The sequence below is a fragment of the Cannabis sativa genome, chromosome 8, assembly GCF_029168945.1.
Source record: "Cannabis sativa cultivar Pink pepper isolate KNU-18-1 chromosome 8, ASM2916894v1, whole genome shotgun sequence".
In the NCBI taxonomy this organism is placed as follows: Eukaryota; Viridiplantae; Streptophyta; class Magnoliopsida; order Rosales; family Cannabaceae; genus Cannabis; species Cannabis sativa.
In genome coordinates, this window is record NC_083608.1 from 38,634,146 (window position 1) to 38,655,249 (window position 21,104).

Sequence of the window (21,104 nt, forward strand, 5' to 3'; positions counted from 1 at the left end):
TATAGTTTAGCTTAGAATAAAAAATTCTTTAAACTATAATTTTCTTAAATTAATTTCAAAATAAATGAAATTAATTATGTTGCTAATCAATTTTATTAGGTTAAACTAGTTTAATTAACCTAGTACAGTTGTTCAAATCAGGCAAATGGGCCTTCACAATTGGGGTGGTTCATGTGAGGGGGTGCTGGGTTCAGTATGTCGTACCCACTTCTATGGCTCCCAACTCTCACACAAGGCCCAAAAGAGAGGAATTTAACCTTAATAAGAACAACTGTTATTAATTGAATAGGCCCAAAAACTAAATGGGCCTAAATAAATTCTATCAAGAACTATGATAATTTATTTAGCAACAACAACCTATATGCATCTATAATAAAATTAAACACATAGGCTCACACAGGCACACTTTGGATGGGTCCTATCATGTTGCTAGGTCATACACAGATGAAAGAAGATTGTAAATATACCTGTTACAAATTATTATCTTGACCAAGGGAGCCATCAGATCATTAGATCTGGCAAAAAGTAACCATGGTAATTGATTTACTTACATGTAATTTGGACTTTAAAACGATTGTTTGTATGTTCTTTGGATGGTATCATGTTGTATTGAGTGTTATTTGATGATTGATTGATGATTGTGAAATTTTCGTGAACTGCAACATTCCAACGATGTATGATGGCTATCTTCTCCGATTTGATTAAGAATTGCATAAAGGTCTTTATGGATGATTTCTCAGTGTTTGGGTCTTTGTTTGACAACTGTTTGAGTAACTTTGAACTGGTTTTGATTAAATGTGAAGAATCTAATTTGGTGCTCAATTGGGAAAAGTGTCATCTCATGGTGAAGGTGTTGGGTTTTATGCCCTAAATAAAACTCATTTCATATAATCAGATTTACTTATTAATAAAGATCAGAAATAACATTTTATGTTGCATGGTTCACATGATTTATTTCATGATTATATGTGTATATAATGTATGAATTCTTTTTAAGTCCAGAACATATGAGTTGGTTAAAGATTATAGTGTTGTCAGCACAGTGGAATATAATCTTTATTATATGTTCAAAAGTAGATTCCCTGATTTGTCAGAACACTGAATTTAGACTGACATGGTATAATCAGCGATAGGTATTCTTACACCTTGGAAAAGTGTTATGTCCTTTCTAGGACATTGGCAAAGTTTACCAGTATCGGATGCATGGAGTATGCATTGGAATGGACCGATATTGAACTTTGAATTAGATTTTGAAACTTACCGTAAACATCTATTCAATTCAATATCATAAGTTGATCCTAGATCACATGATCGAAATCCTGATATGGTTAGGCTCAATTTCAAGAGTATTATTCGTGTTCTTTGATTTGTTAGTTAAGCCTAGTTTTGTATCAGGGTGATACGTACATTTTGGGAACACGGTAATGCAATTGAGTGGGAGCGCTAACATAAATATGGAATCTATAGCTTCTATTTGGAAAATAGAAGTAAAGGATGATTTCCTTCGAGCTTAACCAAACGAAGATAAATGGTGGAGATCTCATTTCACTTAGGTGAAATATCATTTATACAGGGTTAAGTGTTTTAAGGATAAAATACATTGTAGGGTGTTACGGTAATTTAATCCCTGTACAGTGTAAATCATCTATATAGAGGATCATTGATCACATTAGGGTTATAACAATGGATAACTAATGACGTGTCTATATCGTGGAACATATAGAGCGTTTCTATATGACTGAGAGTTCAATTCCAAGTTCTAAGTGTGGATTCAATGAGGAATTAATAAGTTAGGGAATTTACTTGGTAAATTCGGTTCGACTTATTGGAAGCTCGGTTATATAGACCCATGGTCCCCATACTAGTTGAGACCATACTGCTTGTAAGACTCAGTTAATTGATTTTAATTAATCAATTATAATTCTAAAAGTTAGACTATGTCTACTTTATGAATTCTCACAGTTTAAGGATGAAATCGTAAAGAAAAGGGTTTCTAGGTTTAATTATTAATTAAGAGACTTTGTATGTCTAATTAATAATTATTTTAAATGACAATATTATTTAATAATCTATTTTAGTTATTAAATAATTAGTTTTGGCATTTAAATGATTAGAATTGGAAAAATGGCATTTTTGGAGAAATTGAAATAAAATTGAGGAAACTGCAAAATCCAAGTGAGGCCCATATTCCCTCTATGGCCGAGCACTCCCTTTGTGTTTCCCAATTATTATTTTTTATTTTTTAATTGTCATGTAATTGCTAATCAAAGCCTAGCTATAATAGGAAATTGGTGGATCACACTAAATAAGGCAGTTAATCAATTACACAGTAAAAGAGGAAACTGTTTTATTTGGAAAGTTGTGCTGTCCTTTCTCCCTATATAAAGTAACCTTTGTGTCTCTTCTCTTGCATGCTATCAACCACGAAATTAAGAGAGAAAAGAGAGAGAATTTTCGAAATCCTTGTGAGATGAGTAGTGCCCACACACATCAAGTGGTATCTCAATCATAGTATGGAAGACTATGGAATTTCTGCATCAAAGAAGGAGAAAAGAAGATCCAGGTTCAGATCTTGGTGATGCTCTGCTACAAAAAGGAATCGAGGGCTAGAGATCTGAACGGAAGGAGTCATAATATTCCGCTGCACCCACTGTAAGGTTTTCTAACTTTATATGTGTTTATTTTCATTGTTTTAGAATTCATATTAGGTTGTTAATCCAACATACTTGTTAGTAAATCTAGATCCTGGTAAAATAATTTCCAACAGAAGGAGGGGATAGTATTGGGGCACAAAATTTAGAAGAAGGCATTGAGGTCGATAAAGCCAAGGTGTCTAGAATTGAGAACTTACCTCCTCGAGTTTCAGTAAAAGGGCTCCAAAGTTTTTTGGGTCATGTTGGCTTCTACCAAAGGTTTATCAAGGACTTCTCTAAGATATCAAAACCTTTGTCCAACTTGCTTGTAATGGAGTGCATTTTGAGTTTGGGAAGGAGTGTTTGGAAGCTTTTCAAACTCTAAAGGAGAAACTGATTTCAACACCTATTGTCACCACTTCAAATTGGGAGTTACCATTCGAGATTATGTGTGACGCAAGTAATTACGCCATTTGAGCTATGTTGGGTCAACGAGTTGACAAGTTTTTTGTACCATTTGCTATGATAATAGAACCTTGACTGATGCTCAATTGAATTATGCCACTACTGAGAAGGAGATGTTGGCTATTGTGTTTGCATGTGACAAGTTTTGGCCTTACTTGATTGGGAACAAACCATTCTTTTTTCGAGTAGGACTTCTTTTCAGATTGCATAAGAAGTTGATCTCGTGAGGAGTTGGAATAGGTCAATTTCGCACACGATAAAAGATGAAGAATGTCGACAAAATCTGCTAACCATTCAAATTTATCTAATAAGGGAAAACCCCAAAGTAGTTAGCAATCAACACAAACCACGGGTGAAGAGGCAAGAATGCACCCACATTCATATGAAACCTTGACCAAGAACTATATCAAGGATTTTGAGAGCCACTAGGACATCCCGTCCTTAGTTTTTTGAAGATAGTCTCAGGTAGTGAGTACTCATCTCTTACCAATTCAACTTGGTGTTGAGTAATAGAACTAAAAACAAGTGGTCTTAGTTCAAAGGCTCGATCTCTCGGGTCCTCACTTTTAATAGCAACATTGAGTAACTCAGTGGCCATGACTTTTCCACCACGAGCCTTGTCCAGATCTTTAGACTTTGGCACTGTGAGTTTTTCACAAATTAATTGGCCTTTGTCTCGGACATATTCTTCAGGTTTTCTTGTAATTCTTCTTACGTGAAGCATGTCTACTCTAAACTTGACCTTCCTCAACTTCAAATAGCTGAATGTCAACTCAATTCAGCGCAAGAAAACTTTTTCCAAGAAAGTTAAAACAAACTGCACCTTGCAAGAAGGAAAAAGTTTAGCTCACACGACGCACATGAAAATTGTATTTTTGATTTTCGGAGGGCTTACCAATGAAGTTTAAGGATTTCCAACAAGATCCAAAATCCTTAAATTGAGCTTTATAAGTGGGAAGAAGAAAAAATTTTCAAAAATAAAAATCGAAAATTTTGAAGAAATTACTTGAAAACTGAAGAACACTTGAAAAACTGATGAAGCAGAAGACTCAGGCTATTAATTTTACTGTGTTGGGCGTGCAGATTGAATGAAAAAAGAGAATTGAGGTTCTCTATTTGTATCTATTGATCTCCTCTATTCCTAAGCCACCAAGAAGTGAATTTATATTTAAATTTTAAAAGAAGAGAGAGAGAGAGAGAGAGAGAGAGAGAGAGAGAGAGAGAGAGAGAGAGAGAGAGAGAGAGAGAGAGAGAGAGAGAGAGAGAGAGAGAGAGAGAGAGAGAGAGAGAGAGAGAGAGAGAGAGAGAGAGAGAGAGAGAGAGAGAGAGAGAGAGAGAGAGAGAGAGAGAGAGAGAGAGAGAGAGAGAGAGAGATTATTATATTTTCTATTTTCTCCTTTCTTTTTATCTTTAAATTTCGAAATCTCTTGTTCAAAAAGGAATAGGAATTTAAAATTCCTAATCTCACTAGAAGACATTGAAAAACAAAAACAATTACCTGATATTACCAAAATTGATTCCCACCTAGTAGTTTCGATAGAAATGGGCTTAGTTCACCTCATTAAGTCAACCTCACACAAGTGTAAAGTTGTCTTAGGGGTAAAAAATTTACCCGAAAACTGACACTAGTGACATGGAAATCAATGTTTGCCACGTGGCAAGCAAGAAAATATCCAAGAATTGAGTAGTCTCGAGTCATAGCAGTCGACTTGGGATGGGTCCTTAGCCCTACGCCGAGGTTGACTCTAGGAACTCCAGAATGGGTGTTTCAGCTAAGTTGTTTACAACTCACCATTATTTAGTATTCTATACCATGAAGATAAGAAGAATCCAAATCCAAGGTCTTAAAGATGCAAATACACAAAATAAAGCCCCAGAAGTCAACCCGCGTGCCTTATGCCTAGGTTAACATTCGAAGTAGGGTTTTGGTCAAAAGGCTCAAAATTTGTACGGTTACATGTATTAGGCATGTCACGAACATATTTGAGGTAACCAGATTAATTTTGAGCACCCAAGGCACTAGGTGCTCCAGGCATCCAATGCCCAGGTTAACATAATGTCAACTTAGGGCACTTTTAGCAACTATATTGAAGATGTATCCTTAGAATTTTCTTTGCCTTCATACAAACAAGGAAACAAATGCTTTTAGGAAAGAAACGTATTGACCTGGAGGCCAAAGTGGGGGCCCAACATCCAACTTGACACTTTGTCAACCAAGGCCACTTCCAACAGCAGTTTAGATAAAATCTTCTCTGAAAATTCTCTATTTTCCTCAACAATTAATATTTGAGTGCTTTCGGAAAACAAACAGAGCCATTTGGGTGGTTAGAACTGGGACCCAATGCTCATGTTGACACTTTGTCAACCTGGGCTATTTTTAAGGGGTTTTTATGAGAAGTCTTCTAGCCATATTCTATGTTTTTTTTAAAGATTAAGATACAAGTGTTTTTTGGGAATCAAACGGAGTCATCTGGTGGCAAAAATCTTGACCCAATGCCCAGGTTGACACATGACACTGGGGCTAGTGCCCAAGTTGACATTTGTCAACCTAGGATGTTTCCAATCAAATTTCCAAAAAAGTGTTTTTAGACATTATTTCTATCATCTAAAATAACAAAGATACAAGTGATTTCAGTGAGTAAACAATTTTCCCAGGGACCCAGAACAGGGCCCCAGTGCCCAGGTTGACATGGCATTAGGCCCTGCGCCTAGGTTAACATGCAACCTAGTTCCCACATTAATTTATTCTCCTCAAACACAAATTCTACTACGTGCATTCTTCTTAAAATTGTCAAAAATAGGGTAGGAGACCTCGTTTGCAATCTCAAATTCCATAAAAGTATCTAAAGAAGCCCCAGGAAGGCACCCGGGGAGCACCCAGCGCCCAGGTTGACACCTGACCTGGTGCGTCGGGTTCTGCTTATCAGAATTCTATTTTGTTTTGAGCGTTCAACTATTTTTTCACAGTAAACCAGAGATATAACTTGTGACAGGTCAAATTCATGCTTTGATATTTCACCGTTTCAACAATGTGGAATATCAGCACAATTGGGGAGTTTTGAGGCTTTCTAATTTCACAAAAAAGCTACATCTTCGAGAACTGGTGAACAACTTCACTAAAATGTTGAATCTGACTAAGTGATGTCAACACATCACTTAGGCATAAAAAAAAAATTCAAGTCTTGGATGTTTTTTCACCAACCTGACATCCAGGTTGACCAGGTTGACATCCTAACGGTTAGGGTGTCAACCTGGTCGTTGTTAACATGGGGATTGGGTATCAACCTGGCCGCAGGGTGCGAAACAACCTTCAATTAAATAGCCATAACTCTCTCAATATTGATTCTATGGACGTGATTCAACTTTTATTTTGAAGATATTTAAAAGATATATCAAGTCATATCTAACACCCATATTGTAAGTTTGAAGATTTTAAATCCAAAATTTGTCCTCAACATAGTTGCGATTTTTTCACAAATTACTTGAAAACGATTCGACAGACAAAATTCAATCTCCAAAAATTGACTATTTTCACCATTGGAACATCATAAATGGCCAAGATCAACCCAAAGTTATTTTTTTTTCATATTTTATTATAATTTATTATTATTATGATTTTAATAAGACTTCTTTCTCTATATGAGAGCTCATCTAGCTCATTTTGAGATTCTTCCAAGTACGCATAAGGTTAGAGCATCTCTCTACTTTCTCTCTCTAGAAATTTAAGCCCCATACTAAGCCAATTTCTTGTAATTCTCGTGAGAAATAAAAATTCAAAGTAGGCGTAACTTCATTACCATTGGAAATGAACTACTATAAATTTGTCGTGTCTCTCTTATTTATGCTTAACTCTCATTATATTCTAGCCAATCTAGCGAGCGGGTGTGATCAGATTTCTGTGTCTAGATTTTTGCATCAACATTTTGATGCTTTCATTTAGAGCCACAACTCAAGACACTTACCAAGATGGTTGCAAGAATATCGACAAGTGTTGAAAGAAGCCCCATAACTGGCCAACCTCTGGGGGCATGTATGTGTTACTAAAACTAGTGACGAGATGACACCTGCATCCCAGATGCCAGGTGGAGGCCTTAAAACCAGCTCCTTAGCTCGTCGCCCAAGGACACTGAATTCTGGCACTAGAACGAGTGACCGAATTCCATATGGAGAGCCACGGTAGAGTTAGAAAACCTTGAGGAGGCTGATCCCCGGGTTGAACAGCTTAGCCAAATTGTGGCTAGTTAGCAACAATAGTTGCAGGATACAAGTGATCTCGGGGAGGCCGACCCAAAATTTTGTGTCAACAAGGAAGATACAAGTGATCTTGGGGAGTAAATCATATTTTCAAGGGGTCACAAGGATCCAACACCCAAGTTGACATGGGCAGTGGGACTTGCGCCTAGGTTGACATGTAGTCGGGTTCACATGTTTCCGCTCCTCAAACGCAAAATTTACTCCAAGAATTCTTTTTATTTTGATCGAAAATGGGGTAAGAGACCTCGTTCACAATTTTGAATTCCTTTGAAGTATCAAAACAATCCCATAGAAGCACCCATCGCCCAAGTTAACGTGTGACCTAGGGCGCTGGGTTTTGTATTTGGAATTTGATTCTATCTCGACTATTTGACGATTTTTTTTTTGTAGTAAATGAGAGATACAACTTGTGTGACAGGTCAAATTCACACTTTGATATTTCACCCTTTCAACAAGGTAGAATATCAGTAAAAAAAGGAAGTTTTGGGTCTAACCGATTTTACCAAAAAGGGAAATCTTTGAGAACTACTGAACAACTTCACCAGAATAAAGAATTTGACTAGGTGATGTCAACATATCACTTGGGCATCAAAAAATAAAATTCTGGGACATTTTCTCACTTACCCAGCGTCCAGGTTGACTTCAGGATGTTAACCTGGGCATTGGGTTGTCAACCTGATGTTGGGTACAAAATAACCTTTAGTAAAACGATCATAACTCTCTCAATATTGATCTGATTGACACGTTTTAACATGTGTTTCGAAGCTATTTCAAATATACATTAAGTTATGTCTCACACTCATATTGCAATTATAAATATTTCAAGTCCAAAATTCGTACCCAAGATAGTTGCAATTTTTTTTCTACAGATTGCTCAAAAGCGATCCGACGGACGAGATTCAAACTCTGAATATTGATTATTTTTACCAAGATTTAATTGTTTACCGTTTGATCATCATCAATGGCCAAGATCAGTCCAAAGTGAATTTTCATATATTTTTTTTGTATTATTTTAATAATATTTTAATAGGACCCCTCCCCTATAAAAGGAGAGCTCCATAGTTTATTTTTCACATTCTTCTAAGTCCCCATAAGGTCAGAGAATCTCTCTCTAGAAATTATAGCCAATTTTCTTATAATTCTCATGAGAAATAAAAACTCAAAGTAGACGTAGCTCTATTACTGTCATGACACGGGGAGTGAACTATTATAAATTTCTTGAGTCTCTCTATTTATTTATTAAACATATTTCTCCTTTCACCAATCTAGCGAGTGAGTGTTTGCCAGATTTATGCGTCAATATTTTAGTACTTTTATTAAGAGAGACAAATCGAGATCCTAATCAAGATGGTTGCAACAAGATCAAGAACTGTTGAAACAAGCACTTCTACGTCAATATTTTGGTGATTTTATTGAGAGATACAACTCGAGATCCTAAACTATAATTCTATTCATATATTTTGGCCCAACTTTATTCACTACCAAAATTAATACTTTAAGGAAACTAATATTCGATCTTTTCGGAAAGCTTGGATTCCAGTTATTGTATAACATGTCCCAGCTATCCATGTTATTAGGTTCCCAAAATAGAAGTTGTAAGAATCATCTATTGAGAAATTTTAACGAGTAAATTAAAGAACCTAATGAACAGAAACAAGAGTTCATGAATTCTTAAGATTTAAACTAGTCTACTAACAGTCGATTATCATTGTGATATGATTAAATCTTTTATGATAAACAATATGTTGATATATAAACAATATGTATAACTAAATTATAAACAATACTTTTACTAAATATCTATCCACATATGTGATCTGAATCAAAGTCACATGCCACTAATATATAATGCTTAGTAAACCGTACTTGATAATTTCATATTAAAGATTCTATCCTTTAATACCTTACCGACTTATTTTATTTATGTGGTATAATCTTAATTTTCTTTTATTCTTACAAGATCATACACTCTCTATATAAATATGGAATTTTTTGTTATTTATTAATTATTATTTTTATAATTCATATTCATTTATAATATATTTGTATTTCATATAAACTCTAATATATTATTCATAAATACTTATTTTTAGGACATAAACCCTAATAATACTATAGCTTTAATTATTAGCCAAATAATCGAAGCCATAAGTATTTATATATATATTATTTATTTTCAGACTAATGAAGAATAATTAATATAGAGAAAGAAAGTATGATTTAACACAAACAATCAAAACGTTAATAACATTCCAGAATGATATTAACAAAAAAAAGAAATTCTCAAGAAAATAAAAGAACTACTCACAAACAAGAAAAAAATTGGTGATCGATCATAGAAAAATCAAGAGAGAAAGGGAGACATTGAGAAAAAGAGCTAGAAAAAAAAAAAAAGAACTTCTAGGGTCGACAGTAGATTGGCTAAGAGGCACTGAAAAAGAGAGAAAAAGAAGAAGAAAAAAAAACAATTTCTAGGACTGATGGTGGCTGGGCCGACGACGGGCAAGACAAGAGAGATGAAAAAAAAAAACATACTTGATCTAGGGTTGCTAGTGGGTGAGATCTCAACGAGAAAGGAATATGAGAGAGAGAGAGAGAGGCGACTGAGTATGTTAGGGTTTTCTTATAGGCCCAAAGCTCATTTAGAAGTTCAGAACACTTTAGGCTTTAATTATTTCTAAATAATCGAAGCAATAGGATGCCCACATATATTTTTTTCCTTTCTGCAATGGGAGATGCTACTGAAAGCCTATGCTTTCAGTTATTTTTGTTATTATTAAATAATTTAAATTTAAAAATCTAATATTGTAGTAGTGTTACTGGCTTCGACTATTTTTAGTCAACTCAATAAATGATAATACTATTTTAGAGGGCTTTAGCAAGAATCTTATTGGTTTTTTTTTTTTTTTAAAAAGAAAATCAGATACTCTAATAATTTAGTCTTTATATCATATAATAATTATGTGGAAATTAAGATATATATTATTTTCATATATTTACTGAAAATTTGATACTAATAATTATTCTTCTTCATTATTTTGTAGATGCTCTCGTAGGATGGAAAGTTTAGGTTATTTCTATGATATTACGATTCATTGTCTAGCTCAGATGCATCTCTTTGCAAATTTAATATTAACGATTCATATACTATGAACTTATTTGAATGAAAACCCCATCACATATCACGTATCGATGTCTTTTATTTTTCGATTTCATGTTATGGTGAAATTAGTTTTTAATATTTATATTAACTGAATTTTTTGGTTTATCAGAAATTCATGGGTGATTTTTTATTTATATTTAATAAAATAATAATATATTATTTATATATAATAAAATAAAAATAAAACAAATCTCATTAATATTTGAACTGATATTTGATGCTAATTATTCAAGAGTCACAACTCTCTATCATAAAATATTAATAACATAAATAGACTATATATATTTAATAAACACACAAAATATTCACGTACTTAATTAATATATTAATTACTTGATATAAATTAATATCATTTATTTAATTAATTTATTCTTTTGGGAGCTATATATCAAATAATTAAATTAAATCGGATAAATATATTATCATTTATGGAAAAATTAATTGTTCAATATGACAATGAGCATAGTTTTTTCTTTAAATTGTCTACAGCTAGCTACGTCTTTTTAATCTTTTTTCTTTTTTTTTTAAAAAAAATATATGATCAAACCATGGGCTCTCTAAATTAATATAGGTAAGTTTTGATTATATAGCTATTAATATTTGAACTGATATTATTTATCTTTTTATTAAAATTTCTTCAAACTAGAATTCGAAATTGCATTACTGAAAACAAAAAAAAATATTTTTAAGCTTTAAGTTGTAATACATATAAAATGTATAAGATTTTTTTTAAACCAAAAATTTTTAATTTCATAATAATTAACAATCATTTATCTGTTTTTATTTTTTAAAAAATACTTGAGCTTACCAAAATCTATAAGAACAAAACGAATGAAGAAAATTTTAACAAATAAAATGAACGAAGAAAAAAAGTGTCATAAACATTATTGAATAATGGCAATTGCCAACACAAGAATTTCAGCACAAAAAATTATACTTGACCCCTAGACAAAATTATGATGATCTTCCAATCCTAATAATATAAATAATGAACAACACCTCATTAATTATTCTAGGAGAATGATGCATGGTAATGTCAAAAAAATCATTAGATGATAATAATATTTCTCTAACAATGATACCCTAAGTAAGAACAAAGAAGTATTGTAGCGTTTTATTTTTAAGAGCATGAATAATATTAAGACAATTAGATTCCACAATCAAGTTCTTATTCTCCTATTAAAAAAAAACACATTAATATACATGTAAATGATTCTTAGTTTTACAATAATAAATTATTAATAAACTCACAATTTCATAAAATTATAAAGTAGTAATTTCAATTAATTTTTAAAAATAATTTATAATTTTTTCAAAATATTGGTTATAATTATTATTTCCAATTTTATAAAAAATAAATATATTTTTTTTAAAAAAAATAATAATTAGAAACTTGCCATAAAAGGTTATTAGATTGTTACCTTATTAATTTTTTTTGGTGCTCATCTATAGGTATTACCCATTTAGAAGTGTTCCATATATATATAAAGTATTTTAACTAAAACATTTGACATTATAATTTGTGAGAAAGCGATTTTTTATCTACAACTTTTAGATAGATGTTATCTTCAATTGTCAATAATTTAGAGATTGATTTTTAATTTTCTTTTTTATTTCACACACATTTAAGTTGTGTTTTCTTTAGTATTTGAACATGAATTTTTAGTTTATTTTTTGATTATCTTAAGAACATATTATACTTAAATTATCAAGTTTTCTTAAACACTATAATATATTACATCCAGTATTTACTTTTAATTGTCAAAATTATAAATTACATTATTTAGATATACATAATAATAATCTCACCTAATAAGTAATAATATTTTTTCTTTAATTGTTAATTATATTTTTTAAATAAAGTAAAAAATATCTAACATAAAATTAGTATACGTGCAACTTTTTACTAGTATATATATATACATATATATATATTTATGTGTTCTATTTAATCTCACATAATATTGTTAATGAAAGTTTTGATTTAGATGATTTCATAAAATCTTCCGTATCTCAATACGTGATAAAAAGATAAAACGAGCTACAAAAGCTTGTGATTAGTCAATCAAAATTATTATAAATTAAGACTTATATTACGTACGCTTAATTTGTATATATATCAGTTATATAATATCTTTCTTAGTTTTGTTAATTTATAATTTTTGTCCTTTAGGATCAATATCAATATCAATATATAATATAAAGGAAAGCACAAAACATCTTAAGTGGCATCCTAATCTTCTTCTATTCTCTATTCTCTATTTTTTCCTATTTCTATTTTTTAATGCATATTTTTAGTTTTAGGTAATTAATTCATTTCAAATTCATGTCTAGCCTTAATACTATTAGCTCTTTAATTATTATGTATACTATTTCTAATTATATGTGTTATTTGAAAAGATTACCTATCATTAATTATGTAAATATTATTTTTTTTTCAATTATATATTATTGGTAATTTTACACTAATGTCTATATAGGTATTCTTTATTTTTCTCATTTTTTTAACTTTTTTAATTATTTATTAAATAATCAATATATATAAATAAAGCAAAGCACAAAAGATCTTAAGTGGCATCTTATCTATTTTTCTAACTATTTTTACTATTTTCTAACACTTTTACATTTTGTTAAAGGAAAAACAAAATAAATTACATATTATTAATACCATTATTATTAAAACATGTATATAGTGACTTCTCATATTTTATAACTCTTAATCATTCATTATTATTATTACTATTATTATTATTATTATAGAGAACTTTTTATATTCCTATTAAGGCTAATATCATGTATATATAACTCTCTCTATAGAGAAAAATATCATCATCTTTTCTCATTTGCTTTCAAATATTTGAGGTATGTATCATATTCTTTTCCTAAGTAGTAGTAATAAAAAATGATAATTCTATTTCTATCCATAGTTTCATCTCTTTCTATTCTAATAAATCAGATATCTCATTTTTTATTTATAATTTTTAACATTATAAAATTCTAAATAGTATTTATAGTGTGACTATAAGAAAAATAAAATTATATATTGCATTATAAAAAAGAATCAATATTATTATTTTATTTTAATTTTTATTGTTACGATTCAATTTTATCATGAACTTTATGTAAAATATTTTTTTTTAGAGAATTAAGATTGGAATAAAAAAAGTAATAATTAAGCTTTGCTTGCTACAATTCTAAATTTCATATTAATGCGTTTATAAAGTTTTTTTTATTAATATTTTTCGTGACAATTTTATGAAGTTTAGGGATTGTAGGACTTATACAACACAAAAAAAAATTCAAAATATGTTCACAAGTGATCCACATGCCTTTTAATACAAGTGAGAAATCTTTTAATCTTTTAATATAGTGTATATGCACTTGATTAATATTGCCCTCACAATGCGATTGATCATAATGTATTAGAACCCTTGACATATATATATGTGCCTATGTGGGAGAACACATTATTTATCCTGTAAATTTTTTTAAATTTTATTATAATTAGATATCAATCATGTATGTTAAAAATATTGATTTATATAAGTTAATAGTGTATTTTTTTATTACCTTTTTTAGATGACAATGCAAATAGTTATTATCTACTATATATTATAAATTATGTTGAAATTAGAATACATATATGAAAATAATAATAATTTATTACACAAATGTTTATTCTATTTTTTTAATAATAATTAGTAATATATTTCTATATATTAATTATTGAAAATAATAATGATGCGTTTATGAAATTATGTAGTTTGTGTATGGGAAGTTATATAGTTTTTGTATATGATATATAGTCATGACCATTTAGTTCTCACCATCAAAACAACCATTTCAACTTAAAATTATTATTAATTATATATATTATATTTTTTCAATTATTAATAAAAAAATAAATTTTATAAAAGTGTCCGTATATAATTTATATCTATATTTATTTATCTATCTATATCTATATAATCTTCAAATAAAAAGAGGTGATTCTATTTTTATAGTATTGTAATGTTTTAATTTTGTGGGTTTTTTTTTTCTATTAATATAAACTAATAATAATTATTAATTTGTTAGTTGAAGAGATAAATCTAATATATAATTGAGACTCTTCATTATTTATAGTGGGATTAATTTAATTTTATTATGTATTATTACGAAAATTTTAATCATATTAATAGTAATCTTAATAGCAGTTATATAATTAAAGATTTTTAATATAAATGAGAGAATTAGACTACTAACAATAATATATTTAATTAAAGTGTTTTATCTACTACATTTATTATTTTAGAGCAATATAAGAAACTAACAGTATCTATATCTATATTTATATATAAATCTAAAATTTTGAAAAAATAAATATTATAGGTAACATAAAACAAAAAGAAAAAAGTAATTCACGTCCCAAATTTATTTTTTTTGTCACTCTAGATTCATAGAATAATGTTATGTATTATAATTTTATATATTATAACAATTAAACTGAAATATTGTGGAAAACAAATCACATTATTATTAATAATTAATTTTAATGTGAACTTCTTAAAATATGTAAATATTTTTCTTGTATTTGACATAATATAAATACACGTATATGAGATTGTCCTATACATATAAATATTATTATACGCTTTAAAAAGAAGCATGCAATAATAATGCTTGACAGTTAGAGTCTTATTTAAAAAAAAAATAGTGCTAAATCGTAAAGTAATCGAATTATAATGAGTTTCTCTTATGTATTTTTTAACAATTTATATACAATTTAAGAGTTTGAAGAAATTTTTAAAAAAGAAAAATATATTCCTATCAAATATATTGACCAATACAGAATTATTATAAGAAAAATCAATTGTAAAATATATATAGTCCAAAATAATAATTGGTCAAAACATATAATTTCTTTCATAAACATAAATTTAATCATTTATAATTTAGACGTTTTATAAAAATATTGTAAAAAATATGAGTGAATGAAAAATTACATAATGTATGAATTATTCATCGAGATTATATGTGTATTTAAAAGATTACCATTAACTAAATAAATATAAAACTAAATATGTATTCATAATACTTTTATTATTACAAAACGACAAAAAAGTGAAATTATTTATATATAATAAAAAAAACCCAAGCAAAAACATGTGACATCTTTTTCTTTTTTTACTTTGTATATTTCTTTCTTTTTTTTTTAATAAAATTTTGAATTTTTTATAATTTTTGGTGAGTTATGCTTTTAATCTCTATATCATAATTAATAGATAAAAAACTTCTCTTAAAAATTGATAACTTATAAACATCTTCATCTACAATACATAATATTAACACTAATAAAAAAATAAAATCAATAATCTAAATATAACTTATAAAAATATTAATCATCAACAAAATCTTTATGTAATATAGATGGGTTGATTTTTTTAATCTTCACATATTCTATACTTTTCTATTAACTCATAATATACAATTCAATATATAATAATAAATTCATAATTTTTAACTATCTTAAAGTTATGTATAATAGCTTTAAATATAAAAATTATAATTAATTTATTTAGTAAGATATAATGCATGTATACACATTTTTTTAGCTCTAACTATATATATATATGCACTTAAAAATAATTGAGTTTTTATTAATCTGATTATTTAAATAATTTTAAACGTTAATAAATTTAGAGAGTACAATTCTTATTTTTTTTTTAAATAGAGACAGCAAAATACTTATTTATTTCATACACATTGCATTGATATCACTAAAACATGTTAGAATTTAATGTGCCAAATCAGTTTTATATTAACCATATAAGATGAAAAGTAAGAGAAAGATCACAACTCAGTATCGAGAATATTTAACATCAGTAATAGTTTAGAGATTTTTTTTTTTTTAAATCAGGAGAAAAAAAATACTTACTAATCTATTTTTATAATAATTTAAATTGTACACGCTGTAAAATTAATCATGAATTTCAATCATAAAATATATAAACTTCACTATAAAATATAAAATTATTATTAAAATATAAAATATGTAATTTTCAATTATTATTAAAACCGCGCGAAGCGCGGTACCATTCCCTAGTAATATAATAAAAAAAATTGTACCCACGAAGAATTAGATATCTTGACAAATTTGTTAATTATATTTAATGATTTATTAAACGATTTGAGAATTGAGATATCGATCAATTTTTTTATTATTATTATTTTAATATATTTGAGTATGATGTATCTTTTTTATTTATTTATAAAAAAAATATTAGAGATTTTATTACCATAAAAAAAATTAAAATATATTACAACTCTCTATTAATGTAAAATATTAATACAAAAATAATATGATAGATTTGATTAAATATATATTACATATATATACACTATATATATTGTATATATAAGAAAGATAGAAGAAGGAGATGCACAAAATATATTATATAATACATATATATATATATAGAACAAGAGAAATATATACATATATATAGTGCAGATTAGTGGCGGGGAAATCACCATGATTTAAACAATATATCATCATATTTGTCTAAAAGTTTACAAAAAACTGCTACTTTTAGTAATAATATTTTAGTCATAACATAAATTTTTTGTGACTAAATGTGACTTTTAGTCACAACAAAAAATTATTTGTGACTAAAACATAGCATTTAGACACAAGTTGTCACTAATTTAGTTTTAGTCACAACAAGTATTGTGACTAAAAATACATTTAGTCACAACAAATTATAATTTTTGTGACTAATACTTTTAGCCACGGATCTTTTAGTCACAACATAGAAATAACAATTTATAATTAGTCACAACTTTTTTACTTTTAGTCACAAGTTTTGTTGTGACTAAAAGTAAGATTTTTTATATATAGTATTATTTCTCTCTCTCTCTCTCTCTCTCTCTCTCTCTCTCTCTCTCTCTCTCTCTCTCTCTCTCACTCTCTCTCTCCAACCACTAAGAGAACTCTCTAAGAAATAATTTTAAAAATTATGAAGCTTTAGGATTTTCTAATAAAGTGTTCCTTTTTATAGAAAACTTCATCTTCTCAATATGATGAACAACTTAGACTTCTTTATATAGTGTCTAAAATATCATCCTTTGAAATTCTAACTCATAACCTCTTATGGATGTTATGGACTCATTAATATTGAATATAAATACGAGTAAAAGAAATGTAACTCATGCACACACTAAACATTAAGAATTTCAAAATTAAGATGTATAACACATTTTTATATACTTAATATATATGATAATAGTGTGTACATATTATCATATATGTTACATATTATTTATTCATTATACATATTTAATCTATATATTATATTATTCAAAAGTAATAAAAAAAAATTATGAACACATCAAGGATCATTATGTGAAAATTTCAAGGCGCTTTATTAAATATATAATTATAGGGCAAGACTACCGGTAGGAAACTTTTTTTGACCATTGATTTTAAATCATGTGGTTATTATGATGTAAGGTGTATACTCTTACGATAGGACTGTTCGTACACAATTAAAAATTTATACATATTATAATAATATTTAATAATATATTTATTTTTTAAAAAAAATAAAATCATATTAATAATTAAAAAATTTATTATTTTTTTTTACCAGTAGGGAACTTTTTTTGACTATTGATTTTAGATCATGTGGTTAATATGATGTAAGGTGTCTACTCATACGATATGATTGCTTGTATACAATTAAAAATTTATACATATTATAATAATATTTAATAATATATTTATTTTTAAAAAAACAAATGATATTAATAATTAAAAATTTTAATATTTTTTTTTAATTTGAATTATTATTTTTTAAAAATTTAATTTGAATTGTAATTATTTATTTTAAAAAAATAATTTTACTTACAAAATTTATTATCAATTTTCTTATACTATTAGTTAACTATAATAAAATTGATTACTTAAGTACTTTTACCACTAATTTATTTACATACATAGTTCTTCCATAATTATCTTTTAAATTATTTTGTTTATATATTCTATAAAATTATGTAGTGATATTTTTATTTGAAAAATTTTATTATTATTTTTTTTTTATAAAGAACGATATTTTCTATTAATATTATCAAGACAACTATATCCACAAGGAATTTCTCTTTAAAAGAAAAATTTACAACTCTTTTACATTTTTAAAAACAATTCTATCTATGCTAAACAACTTCTTGTAAGTGTTGTTGTTGAGCTCAATAAACTTTTTTGAATTTAAAAAAAAAAAAGATTAAATCTACTTTTGAGTCTTTCTTTAATGTCACTATCTATACAACTCGGATTCACATATATTTTTCAGATTTATACATAAATTTTAATTTAGTGTAAATATCATTAATTGCACTTGTTAATATACTTTTATCAATATTATATAATTTTTAAAATACTTTTTTTTGAATAAAAGTAATTCATTCAATAGCAATATCCGCTATTACAATAGACTGAAGAGCAGAAGGACATTGCTCTCAGTAAAAAGACGCTCAGACAAAAAAAAAAAAAATACCGCGAGCAACACAATGTGCGGCTTTGTTAGCAGATCGTGTAACATGACAAATAGAAACATTATGTAAAGAAGAAAGAATCAATTGACACTAATGAACAAACAAAACAAAGACCAATGGAAGAGCAACCGAGCTATTAAGAGCTTGAACAACAGCAATACAATTTGTCTCAACTTACACATTGGACAAATTCTTCGACTTCAACCAACTAAGTGCCTCCTTGACACTCAATACTTCAGCCACAGCCGGCTGACAAACCCCAGAATGCAAAGAGGAACTAGCTTCGATTAACTTCCCATGACAATCTCTAATGACCATGCCCGTACCATATTGAGTTGTTGCTTCAAAAATCGCCCCATCAGTGTTGATCTTCAGCTTCCCAGCAGGCGGCTTCACCCAACAAGCACTGCTACCAACAACAGTAGCATCAAACAATAGCGGTTCAAACCTGTTCTCTTGAGCCAACAGCCAACTAGAATGACACGACCTTGCCACTCGAATCACATCCGCAGCCTGAGAAGAATGACCCTGCCAAAGAAGCTCATTTCGAGCTTTCCAAATACCCCATGCTACCATCAAGAGCTCATCCACCAAAGCCACTCTACCCCCTGTCAAAAACGCCTTAAACCAATCGGCGAAAGTAGCTTCTGCAGAAAAATGCAACCCCACACCTAACCTATGCCAACATGATTGCGCAAAATGACAACCAACCAAAACATGAATAATGGTTCCAACTTCATCAGAATTACAAAACACACAGCGAGGATCAACAGGAACATGTTTTGTACGCAATTGGGTACGACTTGGGAGACACCCCAAAATAGCTCTCCAAGCAAAATGAAGAACCTTGGGAGGGATTTTAACTTTCCAGAGAACCCTCCACCATTTAGACTCTAATTGAATACCCCATTCTCCTTTCAGTTCTTGGAGATAGCAGTAGGAACTCTTAATTGAGTAAAACCCATTCGACTCTTTACCCCAAAACCAAGAATCAACATTAACATTATCACTTAGAGGAACCTGCGTTATCAAATCAACATCCCTTGCCTCAAACAAATCATGTAAGACCTCAAGATCCCATTGCTTATGATCGATATCCATCAACTGCGAGACCGTGCTATGAGCCAACACAGGATGTCTAGAAATGACACAAGGGTTCACATCAGAAATCAGCCAAGGGACATTAAGCACAGGGGTAGACACATCAGGCCCGATTCTCCTTCTAGCACCATCACGGACCAGTTGTTGTGATTCAAACACACTCCGCCAAATAAAACTTGGGTTAGGACCTATCTCAGCCGTAAGGAAATTACCGTTTGGAAAGTAGCGGGCCTTGTAAATACGCCCCACAAGAGAGTCTTCATACAGAAAAAGATGCCATCCCTGCTTTCCTAACAAGGAAAGATCGTAATCCTGCAAATTACGGAAACCAAGGCCTCCTGAATTCTTGCTTCTACAAAGTCGTCGCCAACTAAACCAACTGACACCTTTTGTTCTATTATTAGAGGACCCCCACCAATACTTTGACATTAAGCTCTCCAGGTGTGAAACAGTCTTAACCGAAAGAAGAAACATAGACATTGCATAGGTTGGCAAAGCTTGAGCAACCATTTTGAGCAAAACCTCACGGCCAGCCTTTGATAACAGACGACCTTCCCAACTCTGTATTCGCTTGAGCATTTTATCTTTGAGAAAACCCAAAATTGCGTCTTTATTCCTCCCCATAGTACAAGGAAGACCCAAGTAAGTACTTTGTTCATCAGCCATAGACATTCTCAGCATGGAGCACATTCTTTCACGAATAACAAGAGAAGTATTAAAACTGAAGAAAATTGAAGACTTGGTAAAATTCACCTATTCTTATGATACTTTTTAATATATATTTTTCATTTTTAAAATTATATATGTTTTTTTTTTCAATTGCAAAAAAAAAAAAAAAAAAAAAAAAACAAAGCTTATCAACTTGAAGCAAAAAAAAAAAAATCAATCCCAAACAAAATTTGCGTGGCGTGGTACACTAAGCGGACTGAATTTGTTTTATAAAAAGAAAGTATTAA